At 37.3% G+C, this 23,969-nt stretch overlaps 1 long non-coding RNA gene across 4 annotated transcripts in view; it reads left to right on the top strand.

Moving 5' to 3' along the window:
• LOC147916842 (uncharacterized) overlaps positions 1-23,969 on the top strand; it is a 121,197-nt gene that overhangs the window by 53,542 nt on the left and 43,686 nt on the right. For all 4 annotated transcript variants that reach the window (XR_015552480.1, XR_015552479.1, XR_015552482.1 and 1 more), the window contains exon 3: positions 16,918-16,996. This is a non-coding gene — a long non-coding RNA (uncharacterized LOC147916842). The remainder of the gene's footprint in view (positions 1-16,917; positions 16,997-23,969) is intronic.

Here is a 23,969-nt window from a genome sequence, read left to right as displayed (position 1 = left end):
TTATTCCCATTTTACACATGGAAAAACCAAGGCACATGAAATATGAGTAACTTGCCTCATGTCAATCAGCACATAAGTGTTATGACTGGGATTGAAACCCAGGTAAGCCTAGGCATTCCAACCCAAGTTGGAAAAAACTCTTAATTTATATTTGTTAATGCTGAAGGAATATTTTGAAAAATGGATTCCAATTACTGGATTCTTAAATTCGATAAAAAAGAGTTTTCCTTACATTGATATTATATAATCCAAAATAACTCTAAAAAGCTTTCTTCTATAAATTAGGTATCCTCTGATATCAACCAAAATGGCTAAACACAAAAACTACATAAATAGAATCAAATTAGTTGTCCAAGAAAGATCAAGCGGGTCACTGGCTTTCTGGTCTCTCCCTTCTCTGATGACTGCTAATGAAGTTGTAAAAACATAACTGCAAAAAGAAGGAAGAAATATAGTGACCAATGTTCTACAACCCATGAGCATGTTCTCAAACAGGTGACAATGCTGATAAAATTACAACTTCATGCTTAATAGAATTTTGTTACATTTTTTTTAACATATTGATTGTTTCTACATAGTCCTTGTTACTTTCCTAGTTGGTTAGAGCCAAATATCAAATATATTGTCACTTATTTTGTGATTTACATTTCTATTAAGGAGAATCTATTTAAAACAGTTGTTGATCATGTCCTTGGTAGACACAAACCCAGGAAGTTATAGCTGTGTGTATGTGTGCTAATTTTCAAAGACATAATAACTATTGCTGCTCAAATACTCCTATCTTTAAAAAACAAAATTCATGAACATTGGTGCCAGCAAACATACTTGATAATCATCAAACATATCAATCACTTCTCTCATTAATCACAGTATATGAACATTTCAGAGTTACACCAAATGCTAAATTAGAAGTTAATTATTGCTTTACAAATGGAATTGTACTAGATCTTGATTGTTTCAGACCTTAAGCTTCTTGATATGTCCACAAGTAGGCACTTTGTAACACATGGTCATACCTAACAACTTCTTCAGCATAAATAACCAGACCAATAATATTATACTATCTTCTGCATTCTCTTTCCAACTCTAATTTGAAGACAAACAAAGAAGTGCTGAATGCAATATTCATGTTCAACTATTAAAATTCACTGGGTGACACTGTTAGAGACTAAGCTAGGCATTAAGGAAATTGGTATGGCATTTAGGCAACTCTAGCATGCGGATCGTTACAGTAAAATTAAAGGATGCCAGAGATGTAAAGGACCCTTTATCTAATTCAACTTCCATTTGTAACTGATGAGGAAATTGAAGTCCAGAGAAATTCACCAACCAGCCCTAGATCACCCAGAGAGTAAATGGCAGAACCAGGACTAGAACTCAGATCTATGGACTCAGTTTAAAGAATCTGCCTCAGTTTGAAGGATAGAAGACTCCGATTTTGAAAGTACCAGCTTTCCCTCAGGATTTAATCTTGTGTCTAATCAGTTCCTTTATCTTGGCTCATCAAGAGTGTAGCCAAGACGCAAGTCCTACATGTGGGCTTTCGCATACAACCTGGGGTATGCTGAGGCTGTGAATTAAGCATGACGTAGATGAAGAGTACAGAAATTAAATCATGAGAAAAACCTGGTACCTGTAGATTCTCCCCTTAACAGTATGACTTGAAGAAAGTTTTAAAATTTCTCTGGCTCTCACATTCTTATATTTCAGAGATTAAATTAAAATTAAATTTTACATGCAATTAGACTACTTTGACAACTAAAACACACTTTTTTGCCTTTGGCTAAAATTATAGTGATATTCAGGGAGATAACCTTGGCTTCCTCACATTATTAAAAAGTTCTGAATGGAAGCTGTATATAAAAATGAGAAAATAAATTATACAGCAAGAACGAGTCTAAGTATTCATCTCATTTTTTTCGTATTAATGGTAGAATATGGTGTTTTTATATGAGAAAATTTAAGCCCAGAAAGGTAAGAAAGTTGTTTGAAGTCTATTGCTATTAAGACACAGAGCAAGGATTCAAAATGGATTTTGCAGGACTCCAAAACCACATTGAACTGTCTTTCTGAGAGCAACAAAGCAAGACCAGTTGGCAAATAAAGGGACATAAAGAAATCACAATGTACAATGACTCACAAATACAAAACTCAGGGTCATCCAATGTTACTTAATGTGGGGTAAAACTCAATAGCCTTTGAGAATATCTTTGTATCATAATAGGGCAGGATGATTGTTTTTCAAAATGATGGCCTTGAATCATAAGTGAAGAGTAAATTTGGGTCTATACACTCTATTTAAGAAAGATCATAAAGTTCAAAATCAAACGTGTTAAATATAAGCTTATCAGGATAGCTCAATTATATAGAATGATTCATTTCCAGAAGGTTCTGAGTGGCAGGATACAACTAGTAGTTATTTCCATAAAAATATATCTGCTGTTACTTTGGAGAGAAATTTAATGGACTGTATTCTTTTTTTCTTCAGGTGACAAGGTTAAATTTGAGGCTTAATCAATGGTCCAGTCATCCAAAATGCTACATCCTGCTTTTTCCTCCTATACCTATTCACAGAGTTTATGAGCTGTGTTAGACCTTTAGAGTAGATGGCTCAGTTGAGCAGTTTGTCAGAGAAAAGTGGGTGTTGTGTTGTTTTTTCTTTAAGTTTAGGGAATAATGGTCATTATTTAAAGTTAAGGATCAAGTTCCATCCAAATTGCCTAAATTTATTTTGTCACCCCCCAAATAATTTATTAGTGCATCTAAATGTGTTTGCTATAGTTTTCATTAGTACATTAAAAGAAAATGTGAAAACATCTTTCTAGAATGCTGATAAATTAGAGCCCTGCAGTTAGTTCTCATACAACCCCTGCTAAAAATAATAGAAGGTAAATTACAGTGCTCTTAGAATTTCATCCCAGTTGAAAATAGCAGCCTGTTTTGCCTCATGTCTATAAACCTGGTGGTATAATTTTAAATGTATCCAGCTAATTAGGCAATCTTATGTTTAAATCCTTCATACCCCTTTTATTACATTTGATAGTTTTTGAGAAAACAGCTGGAAATTTCTATCAATGAAAACAGCTTTTGTTTTATTATTATTAAAATTTTTTTTTCATCTCTGCATGCCAGTAGGATGTGCTGCAAATCATTTTAAAGACTTATACAAGCTGGACATATTGAAATTAAAATAAAAGCAGAAACTTTTGCTTGCAGATTTAAAGTATTAAATATTAAAGTTGATTTACTAACAGGGTTAGCATAAAAGACAAAAGAAATAAGCTACGAAAGTGAAAGTAAATTGGATTATATTGTTTGTGGTTCGAGCTGACTAGGGTAGAACTAATTTTACTTTCATAATAATAAAACAGAAATGAACATTGACATTAATTGTCCTAAATGGTCAGTAAAGCAATGATGTTACTACTTACAAAAATTAGTGCAAATAAAATTTTAACATCTCTATGAGTCTGTCCTTTACGTAGAATTAGGGAGAATATTGACCTTTATCCAGGACAAAGACTTAACTTGTGTCTGTCCTATGTGGTTTTGGAAGTCAATCATTTAGTCAATTCAAGAGATAAACAAGTCCTTAGATGAAGTTTGAACTGCTGTAGAAATTTCTTGCTAAGTCTTTAAAAGGGGACGAAGCAGCAGATTGTTTGGAGATTCAAAGTAAACCAAAGAAAGGGAAGGGAAAGAACTAATAAGAGTCAAGTGCCTAGTATATACCAGGCACGTTCAAGATGTTTAATACATGGTGTCATGGAGTTCTCCCAATACACCTTGAGAAAATTATTATCATCCTTATTCAAAACACTATTGTTGTCAGCTTTGCTTTCATCATCTCATTCAATCTCATCTTGTTCCATTCTTCATTCACCTACTATACTCTTGGCATATCAGCCTCCTTTTGTTCCCTGGAACACTAGAAAATCTTCTCTTCACTGGAGACTTTGTACATATTGTTCCTTCTGCCTTTAACAGCCCTGCCCCATCAACCACTACCTATAACCCCACTCTTCAAATTGCTAGTTCCTTTCATCTTTAAATTCTTGCACTATTTTATTTTGGGGACATAACAAAGACAGCCTGTAATACTGTGGCTTAGCAATATGGAATTTTATTTCTTTCTCATGTGAGAGCCCGAAGACAGATTGGTGTTTGTCGGAGGTGATCATTGAGAGGACGTGACTGCCAGTTGACCCATGAGCTGGACCTGGGCAATTGGAGGCTCCTCATCCCCTCCCCTCTCTTTGGAATGTATATTCTGCCCACTGTTCTCGCAGTGGGAGCTGTTTTCAAGGATACAGCCTTGAGAGAGCAATGTGTTGTTGAGACCGTCTGGATAGTGTATGTGACTGAACCCAGTTAAGGCCTTGATATAAACTTTTAAGATTCTGGTGGACTGGTGTGGAGATCTACTTGTTTGTGGACACCCAAGACCAGCCTCATATGTAAGTTCCCTTGCTTATTAAAACTGCCACCTACCAATCTGGAGTGGCTTGCCTCCTTCTTTGGTCTTTCTTTGCCTTCTGTGTATGGGAGCCAGTTTGTGAACTAACAGTAATCCAGGTTTGGTAAGCAGCTCAGCCGTTCTCACATATGACTTATATTCTGGGTCCAAGTCCCAGTGTGTGTCTCTCCCAACTAGCTGGCAGGGGGTAAAGATAAAGAGAGTACAAGTCCAATTGTAGTGTTTCCCTTAAACATTTGTTAACAGGATAGATCTCACGTTAAGTGTTCTGATAATAATAATAATATTATTATTAATAAAAGAACAATACCCAGAAATGTCACAAATTTCTTCTGTTCACATCCCATTGACCAGAATTTAGTCACTTAGCTGCCAAGGAAGCTGAGAAATAGAATATTTAACTGGGGAACCATGTCCCTAGTTAAGATCACATTAAAATGAAAAAGGAGACCAATTATTGGGGAGCAATTAATACTGTAGCGTAGGCTTTGGTTTAGATATCATCTTTGCAGAAAATCCTTCTCTGACCACTCCATCTAAGTAAGTCTCGTATTATTTATATTCTTTTTTATCATTGAATCTTGTTGGTTTTCTTTCTAGCAGTTATAATCTTTTTATATTATATCCTTTATAGCAATTATAATTTTTTGACTTTACTTTTATGAGGTTATTTAAAGATTTCCATCTTTTTTTTAAGTTTAAACTTCTTGAAAGTAGTACTGCGTTTGTTTTGTTTTCTGTTATATCCTTCATTCCTATATGCCTGGCACATTTGATGTATGAAAATCATACTTGACATAATAAAGATTGTTGAATGAATAAATGGAAATCCAAACAAATCTCCAGACAGGTAACATCTCAAACCAGATGGATTTATTGACTGAAAATTTGAGTAATTCATAGAGGAGGCAACAAAATTAACTTCAAAAGGACCAGGCAATACCCCTAGTTCAGTGGTATCTGAAGTGTTGGTCAACTATCCGCTAGTGGGTTACAAAATCCATTTACCAAGTTATAACCAGCATTAAAAATGGAAGAAATAGAATAGAAGCGAAGAGAACAGAATAGAAAAAAAATAGAGGACATTGTATATGGTTAGGGTAGGTATTGTTTCATAGAACTTTAATTTCAGTTATATGTATGTGTATATCGAGTGTGTGTACATTCTGGGTCACAAGGTAAAATGTAATTATTCCTGTGAATGATGTAAAATAAAAGTTTGGAAGCCAAGGCCTAGCACACTTAAAAGAATAGGCTCAAAGGCAAGGCAGATAGGGGAGGAAAAAGTTGATCCTCATAGAACTTAATGTGACCTGCCTCACGGGCTAACAAAATGACATCAAATGGTGACTCATCTCTTCACCAATCCAGTGATTTTCAATTGCATCTTTTCCAGCAATGCACTATCAAAGTATGTTTCAAAGAAGAGAAGAGTGTGCGTTTCAAAGCATTGTTTCATCTTATCAATCATAGTGGGCTATTATCTTCAAGTATGAAAACTTCAAAAATAACTTTGAGTTATAGTTCAACTTGAGAACATCTTTTTATTTTTGAAATTCAGATATACCTAGGGAACTCATGTACTTGCCCTGGTGTTTGGTCCTAGTTAATTGATCAGTGATCTTTTCTAATGTGCCTGCCTGTGAGGATCCCATGTTTTATTTAGAACAAAGTTTGGTTGTCTCCTTTGAGCTCTTTGCATGAATGCAATTTTGCTCTTTTTTGGCTTTCTATATTGCTAGTAGATGTTTTTACCTTTCTCAATTCCTTTCTTCCTAGAGGAATCTGAAATGAAAGCAGTATTCACCTATTGACCTTATTAAGATTTCAGTCTTGTATTTTACTCCCCCTTTAAAATCAATACAGTATTTTTCATCAGGCTCCATCAATATTCACCTCAGACTTACCAACTCCCAAGTTCTTTATAAAAACGTGTTCAACGGACAATATCAGAGCTGGAAGTAAGAGTGATAGTTCTCTAAGCGCATAGCTTATTCAGAACCCAACCTGCTGCTCTGCACATATAAACATCTTTTAAATCAGCTATGAATCATGTGTGCCATATGCAGGAAGCACAAAAAAAGTGAAAATGGCAAAAAATGTCTTCCTTCAAAATCAGGTTCATCTGGTATTCTGCTGAATAGGATTGACCTGCTGTAGTAACTGACTATTGGAATCCTCAAATATCTATCCAGGCACCTTGAAATGGACCTCTCTCTCCCACTCACTCACCTCCACCAGATGCGTAAAAAAACTGCTCCCCCACTATTGGCAGGCCATCACTGGAATTCAGCCAGACTACTACTAATTTATATACTCTTCCTTGCTTTCAGATTTACTAGGTCTTCAGCCCTCTTTCCTTCTCAGTTTTGCTGAGAACTTCATCCAAAATTAGCAGCTAGTATTTATTTAGTGCTTACTGTGTTTGAGGCATTATGTTAAACCCTTTACTTGTATAATCTAATTTAATCCTCACAACAACCAAGTGAGGTAATTACCTAAATTAATTATCTTTTGCTGCATGGCAAATAGCCCTAAGACTTAATGGCTTGAGACAACAAAAATCATTTATTATCACTCATGGTTTCTGTGGCTCAGGGATTTAGAAGTTTCTTACCTATGAAATTCTAGTTTGAGTTCTCACATGAAGTTGCAGTCAATCTGTGCCTGAGGCTGGGGTCATCTAGAAGGCTTCTTTGTACTCACATGTCTAGTGCCTGGACTTAGCACTGAGGCCGCTCAGGCATAGCTCTCCATCTTTACATGATCTCTTCACAGAGTCTCTCCAACGGTGCCTTTAGGATGGCTAGACTTCAAGGTGTATGTCTTGAGAGAGAGAGAGAGAGAGAGAGAGAGAGGGAGAGAGAGAAAGCCAGATGAAAGCTATTTTACTTTTTTTAACTTTGTCTTGGAAGTCAGGCAGTGTCACTTTAGCTGCATTCAATATTTTTTAGAAGCAAGTCACTAACATCAGTTTATATTCAAAAGGAAGGGGATTAGACTCTACCATTTTATGGAAAGAATGTCAGAGGATTTACAGACACCTCTTAAAACAACCACAGTCTGCCTTCTGGCCACAAATTCTTTGTATTCTTTCCACATCAAAATATACTCATCTCCTCTCAAGATCCCCAAGAAGTCTCAACTGTTATGGCTTTAGGCTCAACTTTGAGGTCTCAACTTTGAGATCATCCAAAACAGATCCAGGTACAGATGAGGCTTCTTATCTGGACATCCTTGCGTACAGCTCTTCAAGTAGAGTTCCTCACCATCTGAAGACATGGGACCTCGAGAGAAAGTTGTCTTTCCTCCACACACAAAGCATATATTGATGGAGCAGCCATAGTAGAACTGCTACAGACCCTCCTGCTCAAAAGGAGGGCAAATACAAGGCACACAGGACTCAGTGGTCTAAAATCCTACTTATCTCATGTTGTCGGTTCTTCGATTAGAACTCAGTCCTAGTACCTGGGAATGACTGTCCACAACTTTTGGTTCTGTACTCTGAGACATATTTTTTCTTTTCCACAAGAAATGGCTAGTATTTGCAGCTAAATAATATTCTCAGCCTGCTTCCTGCTCATAGTGATTTTGGGGTCCATAGGTCTCTTCATTTTTTACTGCATCTATCCTGTTTATGTCAAATTGGCGGTGTTTCCATTGATATCGTTCTTTTAAAAACTTTATGGGCCTCCTATGAATCTTGTTGCATTCACTCCATTGGAGAAACGCCACAGTCACAAATCTCATAGACATAAGCCTTGTCCACTTTGGGCTTCCTGTAAGGCAGCTGTAGGAAAATATACTCAAGATTATTAGAAACTCCATTGTTAATGAAGAGGATCTACAAAGCATGTTCTTAAGATCGTTAGAGGGGCTTCTTTTTTTCTATTTGAGGCACCCATCTTAAATTTTCTGAAGTTCCAAAGTCACACACTTGGCTGCATCTTTAGATTATATTGTCCTGCAACATCCTGCAATTGATCTTTTCCAGAAAGTCATTTTGTAAGTTTAGCATCATTTTCCATCTGAGATATTGAGACTAAGAAACAGTTTTATTTTCAAATCCAAAATGTCCTTGATCCCTTATATATATTTAATAGTTATTTCATACTTTACTATAGGCTGCACACACACACACACACACACACACACACACACAGACACACACACAAAGTCAGGTGGCAAATACTCTGCCTGGGAATCCTCTTAGCTGATCATCCACTCAGTAGGCACATTTTCTATTGTTCACCTTACTGTAGGCAACAATGCTGCTAAATTCTCTATCACTACAAGACAACTGTCCATTTTCCTCCAACTTTCCGTAACGTTTTCCTTAATTTCTTTTATTTTTTATTTATTTATTTATTTTTTTAACTTTATTTATTTTTCTCCCCAAAGCCCCAGTAGATAGTTGTATGTCATAGTTGCACATCCTTCTAATTGCTGTATGTGGGACTCGGCCTCAGCATGGCCGGAGAAGCGGTGTGTCGGCGCACGCCGGGGATCCAAACCCGGGCCACCAGCAGCGGAGCGCACACACTTAACCACTAAGCCACGGGGCCAGCCCACGTTTTCCTTAATTTCTTTTAAACTCGCATAAACAGCCTCTTCTTGGTTCACCAAGTTTTGGCTTAACAGCATCTCCAAGTTATTCCAGCTTCTTCCTCTATCTAGTCCCAAAGCCACAAATTTTAGATTTTATTATAGCAGCACTCCATCTTTGGAACCAAAACTTAGTGGCTTAAAATAATAATAATAATAATAATAATTTATTTTTGCTTGCTAATCTGCAATTTGGGCAAAGCTTAGTGGAGTAACACACTTTGTCTCTACTCTGTCAGCCTGGGTGGCTTGAAACCTGGAGCTGGAGTCGTCTGAGAGCTCCCTCACTCACATGTTCAGCACCTGGGCTGGGAGGACTCCAGTGGCTGGGGCTGGGACAGCTGGGAGTCTTGCTTCCCTGCTCTGGCAGGCCTTAGGATATGCTACATGGGTCTCAGGCCAGGCTTCCTGGGCAAGTGAGGCTAGAGGCTATGCTCAGCAGTTGTGCAGGGCTACCAACTTATTTCCTTGCTCAGATAGAACATGTGATTTGCTGTACAGCTGCCCAGCATCTCAAGTCAGGCTTCCTGGTTTAGAGGGGCTGGAGGCTATGCTCAGCCATTGGGCAGTACTGATGACTTGCTTCTCTGTCCAGGTGTTTATCTAGAATGTGCTCCACAGCCAGGATGGCCTGCTGACTTTGGACCTAAACCAACTGCCAACCGTGTAGCCCAGGTAGAACTGCCAACCATGGAGCCTAGCGGACAGGGCCACTGGCTCAGCTCTGTGAATGAGCGGAGCCACTCTTTGGAATCTCTGCTGGGTGCTGAGGTCAGCAGAAATGCAGTCTGCCAAGCTCCACATGCTAGTTGCTGTGAGCCTTGCCCCCTACTTCTCCATCTCTAGCTGATTCCTCCAGCGATCCCTGTGGTGCATTATCTAAGTGGACCTTCCAGAAAGGATCCCAGAATACTAGGAAGCTAGATGTCCACCTTGGGCTCTCCTGTTCTCACTGGAGAAATTGTAGGCCCAGGGCTGGGGCTGCCAGTTGTGGTGAGGGGTGATGCAGTCAAAGTGAAACCACTGCTTTAATGTGGTTTTCTTGTTTTTTTTTGTGGTCCAAGGCGGGTGCTTCAGCCTCAGCCCTGGCTTCTGGGATCTTCACAAAGGTCTCTTGTCTATGGATATTTGCTTGTTTTTCTTTCTGGGAGGGAGAGTGAAGTTGGGAACCACCTGTTTCTCCATCTTGCTGACATCACTGTCTTATTTGCTTGTTTCTTTAAGATTAGTGGGGTATTTTTGTGTCTTGCTTAGAAGAGCTTTCTTACCCTGGGGCTGTAAAATATTCTCCTATAATATTTTGTAAAAGAATTATAATTTCAACTTTTTCATTTCTGTGGTTAATAAACATGAATTTTTTTTTGTGGGTAGTGTGAGAAAAGTCTAAAATTGTTTTAAAAAACCGTATCCCAGTTCACTACAATGACTATTGTCATAAACCAAGTGTCTAGTGAAGATATGTATCTGGGATTTTTATTCTGTTTCTCTGCACCATTATCTCAATTACTATAACATTATCATAAAATGTTGTATTTGGTACTTACGGCAAATTAACCCACCTTATTTCTTTTCAAGTGTGTCTTGGCTAATTTTTGTTTATTTCACTTCCATAAATTTTAGAATCTGCTCATCAAGTTCTACAATCTTATCTGCTGAGATTCTGATTGTGATTGTATTGATTCTATAAATCAATTTGGAACATTTGACAATTTTACAATAATGAAACTTCCAATTCAGGAATACTTTATTTGTTGACCTTTTAAAATCTCTATCAACAAAGTTTTATGATTCTTCTCTATTAATCTCTTATATATGTATTTTGTTAGACTACTCCCAGATACATCTTTTTTTTTTTTTTTTGGTGAGGAAAATTGGCCCTAAGCTAACATCCGTTGCCAGTCTTCCTCTTTTTGCTTGAGGAAGATTGTCCCTGAGCAAACATCTGTGCCAGTCTTCCTCTATTTTGTATGTGGGATGTCACCACAGCATGGCTTGATGAGTGATTTGTAGGTCCACGTCCAGGGTCTGAACCCACAAACCTCAGGCCACCGAAGCAGAGCACAGGAATTTAATCACTATGCCACTGGGCTGGCCCTGATATATCATGTTTTTGATGCTAGTATACTCTTTAAAATTTTCCTTTTTTAATTATTGCTGATAGATAAAAATACAATTGATTTATATCCATTTGGTTTGATTTAGTGTTATGTATTTATCTGCTGAGAAATCTTATATTCTCACTCATCACAAGCATGTGAATAGTTATAATTTCTGCTTTAGAGTCCCTATCTGATAATTCTAACATCTGGTTTACCTTGGGATTAGCATCTGCTGATTGAATATTCTTCTGAGATCGGTTTATATTTTCTTGGATCATCATATGTCAAGTAATTTTGGTATATAGAGTGGATATTTTGAACATTATGTTGTGGAGATTCTGGATTTTGTTGCATTGCTCTAAGACTGTCAATGTTTTAACAGATGTTATGGGCTGAATTGTGTTCCACCAAATTCATATGTTGAAGTCCTAATCCTCAGTACCCCAGAATGTGACTCTATTTGGTGATAGAGTCCTTAAGGAAGTAATTAAGTTAAAATAAGTCATTAGTGTGAGCTCTAATTCAGTATGTGTCCTCATAGGAATAGGAAATTTGGACATAGATATACATACAGAGGGAAGACCGTGTGAAGACACAGGAAAAAGATGAGTATCTATGAGCTAAGGAGAGAGGCCTTAGGAGAAACCAGCCATGCCAATTCCTCAATTTTGGACTTCTAGGCTCCAGAATTGTGAGAAAATAGATTTCTATTGTTTAAGCCACCCAGTCTGTAGCACTTTGTTACGGCAGCCCTAGCAAACTAATACAACAGAGAATTAACTTGGCTAAATTCAAACTGACAATTATCATGCCTATAGTAGGTAGTAGCTCAGATCTTAATTCAATTCTGTAAGTTCTTAAGTCTTAGCTGTAAGACGCTTTCCATTTTCTCCATGAAGGAGTGCTTCAGGGGTCAGTTAAGAGATTTGGGAAGAATTTAAACATAAAATTTGGGGTTACCTGTCTATGGATTTCTCTTTTCTAGGTCCTCTCTCTCACTTTTTAGTGGTCCTGGGTTTCCTAGGCTTCTTTTCCCAGTTCCTCTGGTTAGAAAGATGGCAAGCCTTCTATTAGAGTTTTAGCTACCCTAAAGGAAAAATCACAAAAGGGGAACTCATTCCATGCTAATCTCTTGCTCCAATTTTTGCTTCTCTCCAACTCTGCCTGACTTTATTCAGTCTCTAGAGGCTTTAGGTCATTGGGTTTTGTATGCTGTCCTGAGTTTATAGCTCTTATTTACAGGAGGATCAGTTTGTTAGGCTCTCTCTTCCCTATATTGGAAGTGGAATTTGCGTTGGTTTTTGAATGCTGATTTTGAATCTAATTGCCTTTCTAAATTCTCTTAGTAATCTCAAATAACTTATCTCTAAATTTAGGTAGGTTTTTTTCTTTTGGAAAAAATAGAAGCCAGAAGCTTATTGATAGTCAGGGTTCAAATGGTGGGAATGTTTTGACTTACCACATGTAACTGATCAAAAATAATTTTGCATTGGCTTTGCCAAAGGAACATTCTGACTTTTTCAACTTGTTTTCTACATCAAGATAACATAGTTTAGTCAATGATATTCAAAATGCTCACTCTTCTACATGGATCTTAGGAAAAATAAGTTATTGAGAGATATTCCTTTTTACTTCCTATTTAGCAAACTTGGGAGAAAAAGACCAGTGAGATAGAGGTGCATGCGTGTGTGTGTTTGTGTGTTTCAATCGTTAATAGTAAGTCCTGGTCATGGAGGAGGCTTATGTTTTGGTATTATTTCCATTCCATTTGGATAGTTTTCTGAGATCTAACACTATTTCTTTACTTTCCTTAGGTCTGTAATAAAGGAAGTCCTTACCATTGGGCTCTAGATTAGGAGTAACATTTATTAATATACACTTTTTAAAGATATTCATCCTGAGGAGAAACATTGATGGATCCCTGGACATCTATTATGCGGAGTCCAGGGGTGCAAAAAGCATCAGGGCTGATATTATTCCCTCAAGCCCCTTTCTGCCCTCTCAGATGGCTGAGATTACCACATATTCAGTATCAGGCAAGTTTGGATCTTTAATAACAAAAGTTGTCTGGGCAGTATAGGAAAGAGTTGTGAAGAAGGATTGTTCTATACCCAAGGCCGGATAATCACCAGTTTTTTCATCACGTACATAAGATTTAAGTCAAGCAGGGAAAGTCCAACTGCACTGATTTTGGTACCAAAAGCAATCCTAAGAGTTCTGTCACTTTGGCAATGAATGCCAAATGAAGATTTTCATCATATACACCTCAAGGTTGGATTTTTCTGGCACTAGAGTAGAAATCTTTTTGCCTTACCTGAGAAGAATTCAAGAGGAAAGGTTTTTTTCATCCATCCAAAACCTTTTACATCTATGCTTTGGAGAAATTGTCACCTAATGTTTAAAGTCATTCATTAAGACTTTAGAACAGAAAAATATCAGTTCAGAAGAGGGGATCCCTTTCAGATTTTCATCTTCAACTAGAATGTAAACTCTGTGTAGGACAGAGTATTTTCTATTTGTTGACTGTTGTATTTCAAATTTCTAGAACAAATATTTGTTGTATAAATTTGGACAAATCTGCCACATCATTTACAGTTGGGAAAATATTTGAGCTGAGCCAGATACTAGGCCAAACTCATACAGTGGAGTCACATAGCTCCCCAGATGGGATTTCAAAGCAGTTACTATGACTTTGAGTCGACGTCACTCAAGAGGGCATCTTAACACAGCCAGCAAGGAGAGTGTGTTAGAAACAAGTATAAGAGGGCTGAAAAAAGATCTGATAATAGAGGGAAAGCGATTTAATTAATTTTTATTGTTCTCACTTTCTGGTCTAGTTTAATCAATAACTTCATTGCAGTGAACAAATATCCTCGGACTTAAACACCTATTATGAGAATTAAAAAAATTATTCATCATATTTTCCCCCAGAAAATCAGTCCAAATCATTAAACTAGAGTTCATAAAAGGGAATTTGCAATGATGGGGGGAAAAGGACAGGATTTACAATCAGAGAAAAAGTCTGCTGGGAGATAAGAGAATGGATACTTTGCTTTTCAAAATTTCTCTCAATATTTAAAAACGCTTTAAGTTACACGTATAGTATGAAAATAATTAAAAATTTAAAAATTCAAGTTTTACAGACCCATACAAAATATATTGTGGAGATTTATTTATTTTTTTGTGTGTGAGGAAGATCAGCCCTGAGCTAACATCCATGCCAATCCTCCTCTTTTTGCTGAGGAAGACTGGCCCTGGGCTAACATCCATGTGCATCTTCCTCCACCTTATATGGGACGCGGCCTCAGCATGGCCTGACAAGCAGTGTGTCGGTGCGCACCTGGGATCCGAACGTGGGCCACCAGCAGTGGAGCGCGTGCACTTAACCGGTACGCCACGGGGCTGGCCCCTTGTGGAGATTTTTTTTTCTCCTAGGCCACTCTTATTTTGGGGGGGCTGAGGATGATGCTGAGAGGGCCTGTTTTCAGTGTATATATTGAGCCATAGCAGGAACTGGGAGATTTTGGCTTCCATTTCTTGTCTTCCAAAGCACAATCACCAACTCAGCCAAGCAGAGTCAGTTGATTTTAAATGAAACGTGCCAGGGAATCACCTCAGTTATTCAGTGAAGGAAAAAACACAAATGGTGAGATATAAGGAAGAGGCTCAAGACAGGGCTATGATGAGGAGTTTGGGAACCAATGCTCACATCACACTTTAAATCAACTTTTTTGTTGGGTCCATCTGCAGAAGGGCATCCATCTGATGCTTAGCTACGGGTTTTAAAACTACATTTGCTGGGTTTAATTGCTTTGACTGTACTACCACAATGTAAATGCAGCAGGTTTTAAAATTGCTTTTTCTTTAAGTTAATATTCTATATATTGATATGTAGAGCAAAGTCCAGTTGCCCAGCCCTGATAGCAGCTCGGCCTCTGACTTTATCACAGAAGTGTGGTACATTAGAGTAGGGTAGTTTCCCAGAGTTAAAAGGGCTCATAGAATCTCTATTTTCAGCCAAGTCTAAAGAGTTTTGCTTGATTTTTAAGGCACTTTACAATCTGACACATTTTCCATCTCCACATTTACTATTCCTATAGTCTGATGACTATTTTCTGACTGTTCCAGGAATATGCTATGCTTAGTCCTGTTCTCTCTGTCTCTTCCACCTGAAATATCTTTTTCTACCCATCTATTTCATCCCAACATTTTCCTCCTGTATCTATACTGTGGCATGTCATGTAGAAAGTTTAACAAATGAGGTACAGCTATGTGTCCTTGCTGGAAACATGATCAAAGTATCCCGTGAATAAAGACAGAATTGTAGTAGAAGTAAAATCTGATAGGTGCACATATAGTGAGAAAAAAAGACGAAGAGTTTAAACCATATTATTAATAGTAGTTATCTCTTTAGGAGTGTGATCTTGGGGAAGAAATTTACGTTTTCTTATATTTATATATTGTTTGAATTCTTGAAAGTATATGTATTACTTTTGTGATCAGAATAAAACCTTGTTAAAAAAAGAATTAAAAAATTCTACTTCCTCCACAAATCCTTTCTTGAGAACTGCAATCCTTACTGACTTATCCTAAATTCCTGTCTAACTTGTACTATATACCTCTAAGACTTTATATAAAGTCTTCTGTTAATTCTTAGCTGTGTGTAGGTCTTGCTCCTTTCTTTAAGTTGTTCTTAGTCTTGCTTGGGACAGATGCATAATACTAATTCTGAACATTCTCAAATTCCTAGAAATGGGCTAAGCACGTTGCAGGTTCTCAGAAAAACACATAAGGATTGAGTTAGTCACCGAGAGAACAGCATTGGGCTTGTAAAAATCAACATCTATTTATTCTGACTTCTTAGCTGGCATTGGCAGGACGCTCCCTAAGTGTAAGGGCAATGAGATATTACAGAAGAACAGCAAGGGTTGGGGAGAGATTGGAGGAGACAGCAAGGATGGATAGTCTCTAAGCTCTTGCTCAGCAGGAATGGGTTTTCTATTGCCGAGAGAGGGTCACTGACACATGGCATTATTTATGACCACACCAACTAGGTGAATGCAGCAGGAAGAATGTTTTGGGTTAGTAGGTATCTTTCTTCCCTCCACTGGTGCCAGGGAGGAAAGAGAAAGGTAACTTGTCTTGAGGAAAGTCCTGCTCTTCTTTGTCCAAATTCTGAGCCACTGTACATCCCACAAGCTCTCTGCCCCTTTAAATCTATAGACTTCCTTGCTTCATGTGAAGTATATATGCCCATAAACAAATTCCTACCCCTTTCTCCCAGCCTTGTCTTCCTACCTGGCTAATGTGGGGTCCAGTCTAGCTAGGATCTATAACTTTTGAGCTTAAATTCCATGGGTTACTTCCATCCAAAAATTCACTCATAGTAATTCTCTTTTTGGAGACCGGTAACCGCAGAGCCTGGGTGAAAGTTAGTATCACCATATACCAGGGACAAGTAAATGGCCTGGATAGACAGGTAATTTTGCACATTGACTGATAGGAGAAGAGATACTCAGTACGGACGTGGGGGAATGTAAGGTCAGAGTTGAAAAGTCAGTTCAAGAACAGGCCAGGTTGAAAGCTTTGATCTCTCCCTAAAGGTTTCATGCATAGAAAGAGAGGCAGTGGCTATTTTAATGTCTACGTCCAATAGACATTCTCATTGCCTGATTGCTATTAAGCTATTTGTTTCTTGGAATTAGGAAGAACCTTTATTTTGTCTTATTCCCCCAGGAACTTGGACAATATCTTTTTTTCCAGAGACAGAGCAGAGAGAACTCTCCTTTCACAAGATACCAGAGACTCCATAGATGTAAGTGTTGCTGTCTCAAAAATCTAAGATCTCTCTCTCTCTGTTTCATGTCTCTCCCTATACCCTGGCCTTGGTTTTGGTGTGACGAAATGTGGTCTTGCTAGCTCTTCCAAGTCTTCAGTCCTCCCACTTAGATCTCTTCCATTTGGACCCATTCAACCATCACTGAATTGGGTGAGAGTCCTCTGTGCAGCAAAATTTGTTGGACAAGGATCTGACTGACCCAAGTATAAGACATTCTTCTCTTCTTCTTCTTTTTCTTCTTCTTCTTCTCCTCCTCCTTCTCCTTCTCTTCCTCCTCCTCCCCCTCCTCCCCCCTCCCCCTCCTTCTCCTTTCTTTCTTTTTTTCATGATTTCTTTGAGAGAATATCAGACCACCCCCTTCCCAGAGTAATGATTCTGTTTGACCTAGAGACCTTTAACCACTCCCAATGGGAGATGACATGGGAGGGAAGTATGGAGTGACAACTTGAGAATGGTCCTGTGCAGGCAAGGAGAAAAGAAAAAATATTTGAGGCTGAGTGGGTGTTTATGGGTTTCTTGATCATACTCAGGCTTTGAAATCCTGAACTATCAGTATGGATAGGCAGGGTTGAGGAAATCAAAAGGATTTTAAGTAGGAATAAACAAGTGATAGAGTACCCAAGAAGGCCTCAGAGCTCTCTTTGCATCTTCTGTGAGCTGTTTTTACATGTTTCAAGCCAAGCCTGATCAACTTTCTCTTTGGATTTGGCCAGTTTATTGGCTCAGTTGGCACTGGTAAGTCTCCTGACAGTTGCAGAATCTCTTGTCAAAGGGTTGCAGGGATGGAGACTGGTATTTGATTAATTATTTTAGTTATCTTCAGCTTGGTTTATTGACTCATGATTTGAGCTGTAGCTCAACAATTAGTTTAAGGAAAGATGAATCATTGTTGAATCATTGCTATGGAGAAATCTAGTTTCAGACTAACAATACCCTTCTCTTAGTTTTGAACCTTTAAAAGCCTTCAAAGAATGCCATGAAAGATTTCTCCAAGGTTTGTTGGTTTCTTGGGCTGATGTCTTGGGATATTTTGTATAATTGATCATATTTTTCTTAGCAAAAAAATAAATTCAACTTTCCCTATTTGAGCTTCTTCCCAAGTGAATCACAACTGACAGTATTGTCAGCTTTCTTACTTCCCACTGTGGATTTTATTGTTTTAGATTTTGCCTCCTCTTTAAAATATTTGACTTTTTTTTTTGACATAAACTAGTTTTACTAGCAAATTTTATCCTGTTAAAAAAAATCACCTGTCTCTTTCTCACTTGCTTCTTGTTACTTCATGTGCTTAACATTGTGTTTCTGCTGTTTCTTTCTAGATTCTGGATAATTGAATCCCATTATCTCTATGATTTGCATTTTCCCTCAGTTTTTTGAGAAAAATAATGACTTAGGTGAGGTAAGGCCATCCGTCTGAATGAAATTCAAAACAAATTTTTTGAAAAAAATAATCAGCTATTTGGAAAGCTAAACTGAAAACTTTCAAATTAGATTTCCTGGTTTTAGAGGTGAGGTTATTTTCATTTCACAATTTTGAGCTAATCTTAGAATATTTAATAATGAGATCATTATCTGTGGAAACTCAAAATTTCTACTGTAGAGTTGTCACAAAACTCTGATGTTATCAAATAAAAATCTAAATTAAATTTTTTTGAAGTTCCTTCAAGATTGTCATTTCTCTATCCAACTTTATTAACTTGTAGTTTCAGTTATAGATATATTCAACTTTTGGTAATTTATCTTCTTGAGGGGCAGTAGTATTTCTTTGTGGCACACGTGGAATGTTCCTTGGTGAGCTGGAGAAGACTCTGACCTTGGAGTGAGGAGATGTGGGTTCAAGACCTGGCCTTATAATTTACTGGTAGATCGCAGAGCCCATTAGCATTCTTGGTTGTAAGCAACAGAAACTAACTCTGGCTAATTAATCTAAAAGTTTACTGAGTAATCTACAGAGTCAAAGTAAGAGTTGAACAATTAGGTCATGAGAAAGTAGTTTAGACGCTGGGAAGCTTCAGACATCTGGATAGCAGAAGTGAATGGACACTCTTTGTTAGGGCACTGCTAGTCATATGCTCAGATGCAACTACTTTCAATTCATGTATTACTTAATTCAAGGTTTTGATTCCTAGGTGGTAGAATCTGATTGATTTCACTTGGTTTCACATGACCAAACACAGCAAAGGGTGGTGGTGATGGACCTTGATTTACAGTACTAAGACGACAAAGAGAAGGGAGGTACCGACACTAAAACATATGGGAAGAGATCCTGAGCAAGCAAAACAATAGATGTTCACTTCAAGCATGTACTAGCTGTGTAAACAAGAATAAATGAACACTTCTGAGGCTAGCTTATTTATTTTTTTCACTTGTCAAATGGAGAAAAAAATTCTGTTCTGGCTTCTTCATGGAGATATTTGAGATATCTTTAAGTGAACTATCTCATTAAATGAGATATCTTTAAATGATATCTAAATGTGAAAGCACACTGAAAATTAAAGAGAGTTCAGATATAGAAATATTTTAATTTCATGGTGTTCCTTACAGGGCATTATAAAATGTTTTTTAATAAAATCTAGCATTCTCACCAGTACCGCAATTTCTGGTTCAAAATATGATGACACTATGACTATAATGTGGCTCAAAATATGAATATAATAAAAGACCTCTGCACTTTTAAATGCCTAAAGTATTTAAAAGACATTATATCTCTTAGTTTCCAAAAAAAAAGTATATATTACATGTGGATTCATTTTGTCATCTTTTAGTTTCTGTTAACAGGCAAAGGGTAGTACATAAATAAGATTTTTTGTGTTTAAGTACATTTTATTTCATTAAAACATTAATAGAAAGAAGTGCATAAATCATAGGTATACAGTTCATTGAATTTTCTCAAGTGAACACACCCATATTAAGAACTAAAACTTATTAGCACCTAGAAAGTCCTATCTTTACCCTTTTGTAGTCACTACTCCAGATAACAACAATCTTGATTTTTATCACAATAGATTAATTTTGCCTATTCTTGAAGTTTATATAAATGGAAATATATCATGTTTACTTTTTTTTGGTGACTAGCTTATGCATCTCAACATTATGTTTGTGAGATTCATCCATAGTATTGCATGAATCAAATTCTCATTGCTATATAGTATTCCTCTATGGGACTCTCTTTGTTGGTGGGTGCTGAAGTCCAATTTCTGTTTTTATGTAGCCAAGACTGCAAAAACTCCACTCTGTTTTTCATCTATTTCTTCTTGGCTTTCTAGCCTCATGCCCTCTGTAAGTATTTAGCAAATACTAAATACTGAGGAAAAGCCCTGTTTGTTGGTCTTATTTCTTTGCATCTTCATTCTTTAGGAAATCTTGGCCTCTCCACCTCTGCCTAAATCAGCACTCCAATCTGCAATTTTTGTCTCCTCAGCTCTGAAAGACTTCTGAATTCTCTGATTATTTCAATAGCAGTCACTCTTCTCTTTCTCAGCCCCTTCCTATAACCAAGAAAATATATATGCTACAGGAGAGAAGCTGGACGCAAAACGTCTGACTCATTTCACTGAATTTCCTTCTCTCCTGGATTTTGACCTCTGAAATTTTCATTTTCTCAGCAGCAATCCAATTTCTTTAAGAAATTTTAAAAATATTTTAGCTGAATTTTCATGTTGTTCTTAAAAGGAGTATAGGTCTGCTACATCTGGCATAATCAGAGGTGGAAATCAAAGCCCACTTTTTTCTTTACTATTTATTATTTTAATTGACTTACAATTTACATGCAGTAAAATGTACAATCTCAAGTGTACAGATCCACAGATTGACGGATCAACTTTTTACCATGTAACAGAGCACCATTATTTTATTTTATTGGTAGAATGCCTCAGTTCAGCTCCTGCAAACTCAAATTTTTATGGAAGCATATTTTTTGATTCATTAAGTTTATATAAATATAAAATATTATTATTCCTAGAAGCACATGAACTTGTTGGTCCTTGTCTTAAGGAGTTTGCAATATGGATGGAGAATTAAGGTTTATACAAAAATGTGAGTTTTTTGGAACTCTCCTTATCTTACAGATTACACTACCCAGATGCCAACTTTCTTCTTTGGACAGGCAGGATAATTTAGTGGAAAAAGAAAAGGCTCAGGGAGTGAAACAGACCTTGGATTTTGTCTTATGCCTAGAATTTCAAAATGTTTATAGGGCAAACCAACTAAACCCCAGTGACCCTTAGTTTTTCCATTTTACAATTTGAATGGTGTCTAGATTGTAGGATCATTGTGAGGATGAGATAATGTATATAAGGGTCTATCACAACGTCTGCCACACGCTAGTGATATATTAATATTAGTCACAACGCATTTTATTCTCTACTCAGGATTTTTCTTATCAGCTGATATCTATTACCTTGCTTCCTCTCCCTTTTTCTTTTCTTGACAGGATTATATTTTCACAGATGGTTTGTATTCCCTTGTGATCTCATCCATGCTCACAGGCATGGAAGACACTAGCATATTATTGATTACTGATATTAGCCATCATTCTCTTCTCCTCAATTACTGGCAGTTGCTTGGACACAATCTGTGTTACTCATGTATAAAAGTGGGCTGAGGGCAGGTGGGTGCCCTTTGATTGAAAAGATTGCCTCCAGTCAGCAAGAACGGCGTCCTTTTTACAGAGTATTAATTCTCCATTTTCCTTCATCCTGAGCCTCAGAGGTTTTACACTAGGGCATCTGGCATCATTGCCTTTTTCTTTCTAGCTGGGGCTCTGATCAAACTTTCTCTGTCTGAGTTCACTCCTGGAGGGCTTGGGGGTTGTTGTAAGGCATGCATTTTTTAATTTGGTAAAAATTAAATCTCTTCGGTTAAATCTACTGTGAAATTAAAACCTTGACTCAAACCTGACATTCAATAGAATCCCTTTGAAAGTGTCCTGATTTTACGTGGACTCAAATGGCCATAATAGGCCTTAGGTCCCTTTCAAATTTTTCAGGCTCAGCTGCCTGATGGGAGATGCAAGATTGTTGCAAAAAGACAGAAGTACATTTCCAGGTGTGGAAAGAGCAGGCCAACGCAGATATTCAGAATAATGTGGGGATAGTCTCTCCTTATATCCGTGTTTTAGGGCCCTTTGCTAAGCAGCTTGTGTATTATTTGGTGACCAGATACTGAACTACGTGTACAATGATTTTGCTACCACTGGACCCTTTTCTGCTTAAAAGTATTACAGTTTTTTTGATAGAATTTATAGTGGTGGCACTGAGCTCCTTTTAATTTCTTTCCTTTGGATGCAAGATCATCCATCTACAGAGTGTGAAATGCTAATTACTTTTGGTCTGATATTCTTGGCTTTCTCCAGGTATAGAAGTTTAGTATGTTTATGGAGACACTTAATTGGTATCACCTGATTAAGATGGCATTTTCCAGGTAATTTGTTTAAATAAACAGAAAGTTGTTTGATTTCCTGCCTTCATAAAATTAAACAAGGCTGAATTTTCAATTTTTGGTAACTTTAAGAAAATGTGTTTGTACTTTTTTAAAGGAACTGTTTTGTTAATTTTTTAGTTGGTAGATTATTTACATGTGGAATAAAAATCATACCTCAGTGGATCAAGACTTGTACCAGTATTTTGTCTGTATTTCTTATTCCTCTACAGGGTAGAGTTAGGAGCCTTGAGTCAATGTTTCCAGGATATTTTTTGAGACAAGGTTATCGTAAAAAAGTCAGTTTCTAGACTGTTTATTTTTTAAAAAAGAAGCATTTTATTTTAGAATACTTTGGGGTTTAAAGGAAAATTGTGAGGATAGTACACAGAGTTCCCATATACCCTGCATCCGGTTTCCCCTAGCATTTACATCCTACATTAATATGGCACACTGTCACAATTAATGAACAATATTGATACAATAATATTAACTAAAGTCCATATTTTATTCAGAATTCCTTAGTTTTTCCTTAATGTCGTTTATCGGTTCTGGATCCTATCTGGGACACCACATTACACTTAGTTGTCATTCTCCTTAGCTTCCTCTCGGCTGTGACAGTTTTACACCATTGACTTTTAGAGCTATAATTGTCTTCTTCCACTTTTAAGACATGACCCAACCTTGTCTGTGGCCTCTCTTTTTTCTGGTGCTTGCATTTCAGCTTTCAGTTTCATATCTCTCTGTCTCTCTGTGTCTTTTTTGCTCCTCACCACCCCCCGCCCCCGCCTTTTCCCTTTCTCTGTACCTGTTTGTTCTTCTTATCCACTCACTTGAGATCTTCCATCTTGTGATTTCCACATTTTGTTTTCTCCTTAGCTCTGGCTTGATTTAATGTTTCCCTGCATTGAGCTTTTTCTAAGCTAAAGCCAAAGCTAAGAAACCTCCGCTGATATGTATATTTCTTGAGTAGACAGCTCCTTAATGCCTTTTCCTGATTTATCTGTTAATGTAGGATCCAGACGGTTATATATTTGCTGTATGACTTTGAATAATTAACTTCTTTGAATGGACATTTTCTCATAAAAATGATCTCTTAGAATCCCTGTGAGGAGTTAAAAGCTTGTGCTTCAACGCATATGGCAGCGCTTACTATGGTTTTCCTCCCTCCTCCATCCCTCCCTTCTCCTCTATAAGGTTGACTAATTGAACTAAAAGACAGTAACATGCTTGGAGTTAACACTTGCTTCTGACTGTTGACTTATGCTTTCCGTTGATGATAGAGTACTGTTTTTTCAGAATAGAGAAAGCTAACATATTCCTTTACATGTGGCAAAGAGCAAATGGACTAATTTAATTACTTTAAGGAAAACCAAAGAAGTGAAAACATCAACAGCATGGTTTCATAAGTATAAATACCAAATGTGTGCTGCCTGTTGTTTACCTGGAAACCCTTCTAAAATTATTGCCTTAAATTCGCTTAGCCTGGATCAGGGAGTCAGGCTCAGAAGAAATCAGACTACAAGAAACT

Source organism: Ceratotherium simum, chromosome 6, assembly GCF_057802395.1.
Source record: "Ceratotherium simum simum isolate JZ-2026a chromosome 6, ASM5780239v1, whole genome shotgun sequence".
NCBI lineage: Eukaryota > Metazoa > Chordata > Mammalia > Perissodactyla > Rhinocerotidae > Ceratotherium > Ceratotherium simum.
This window is presented reverse-complemented; position numbering and strand designations above follow the sequence as displayed.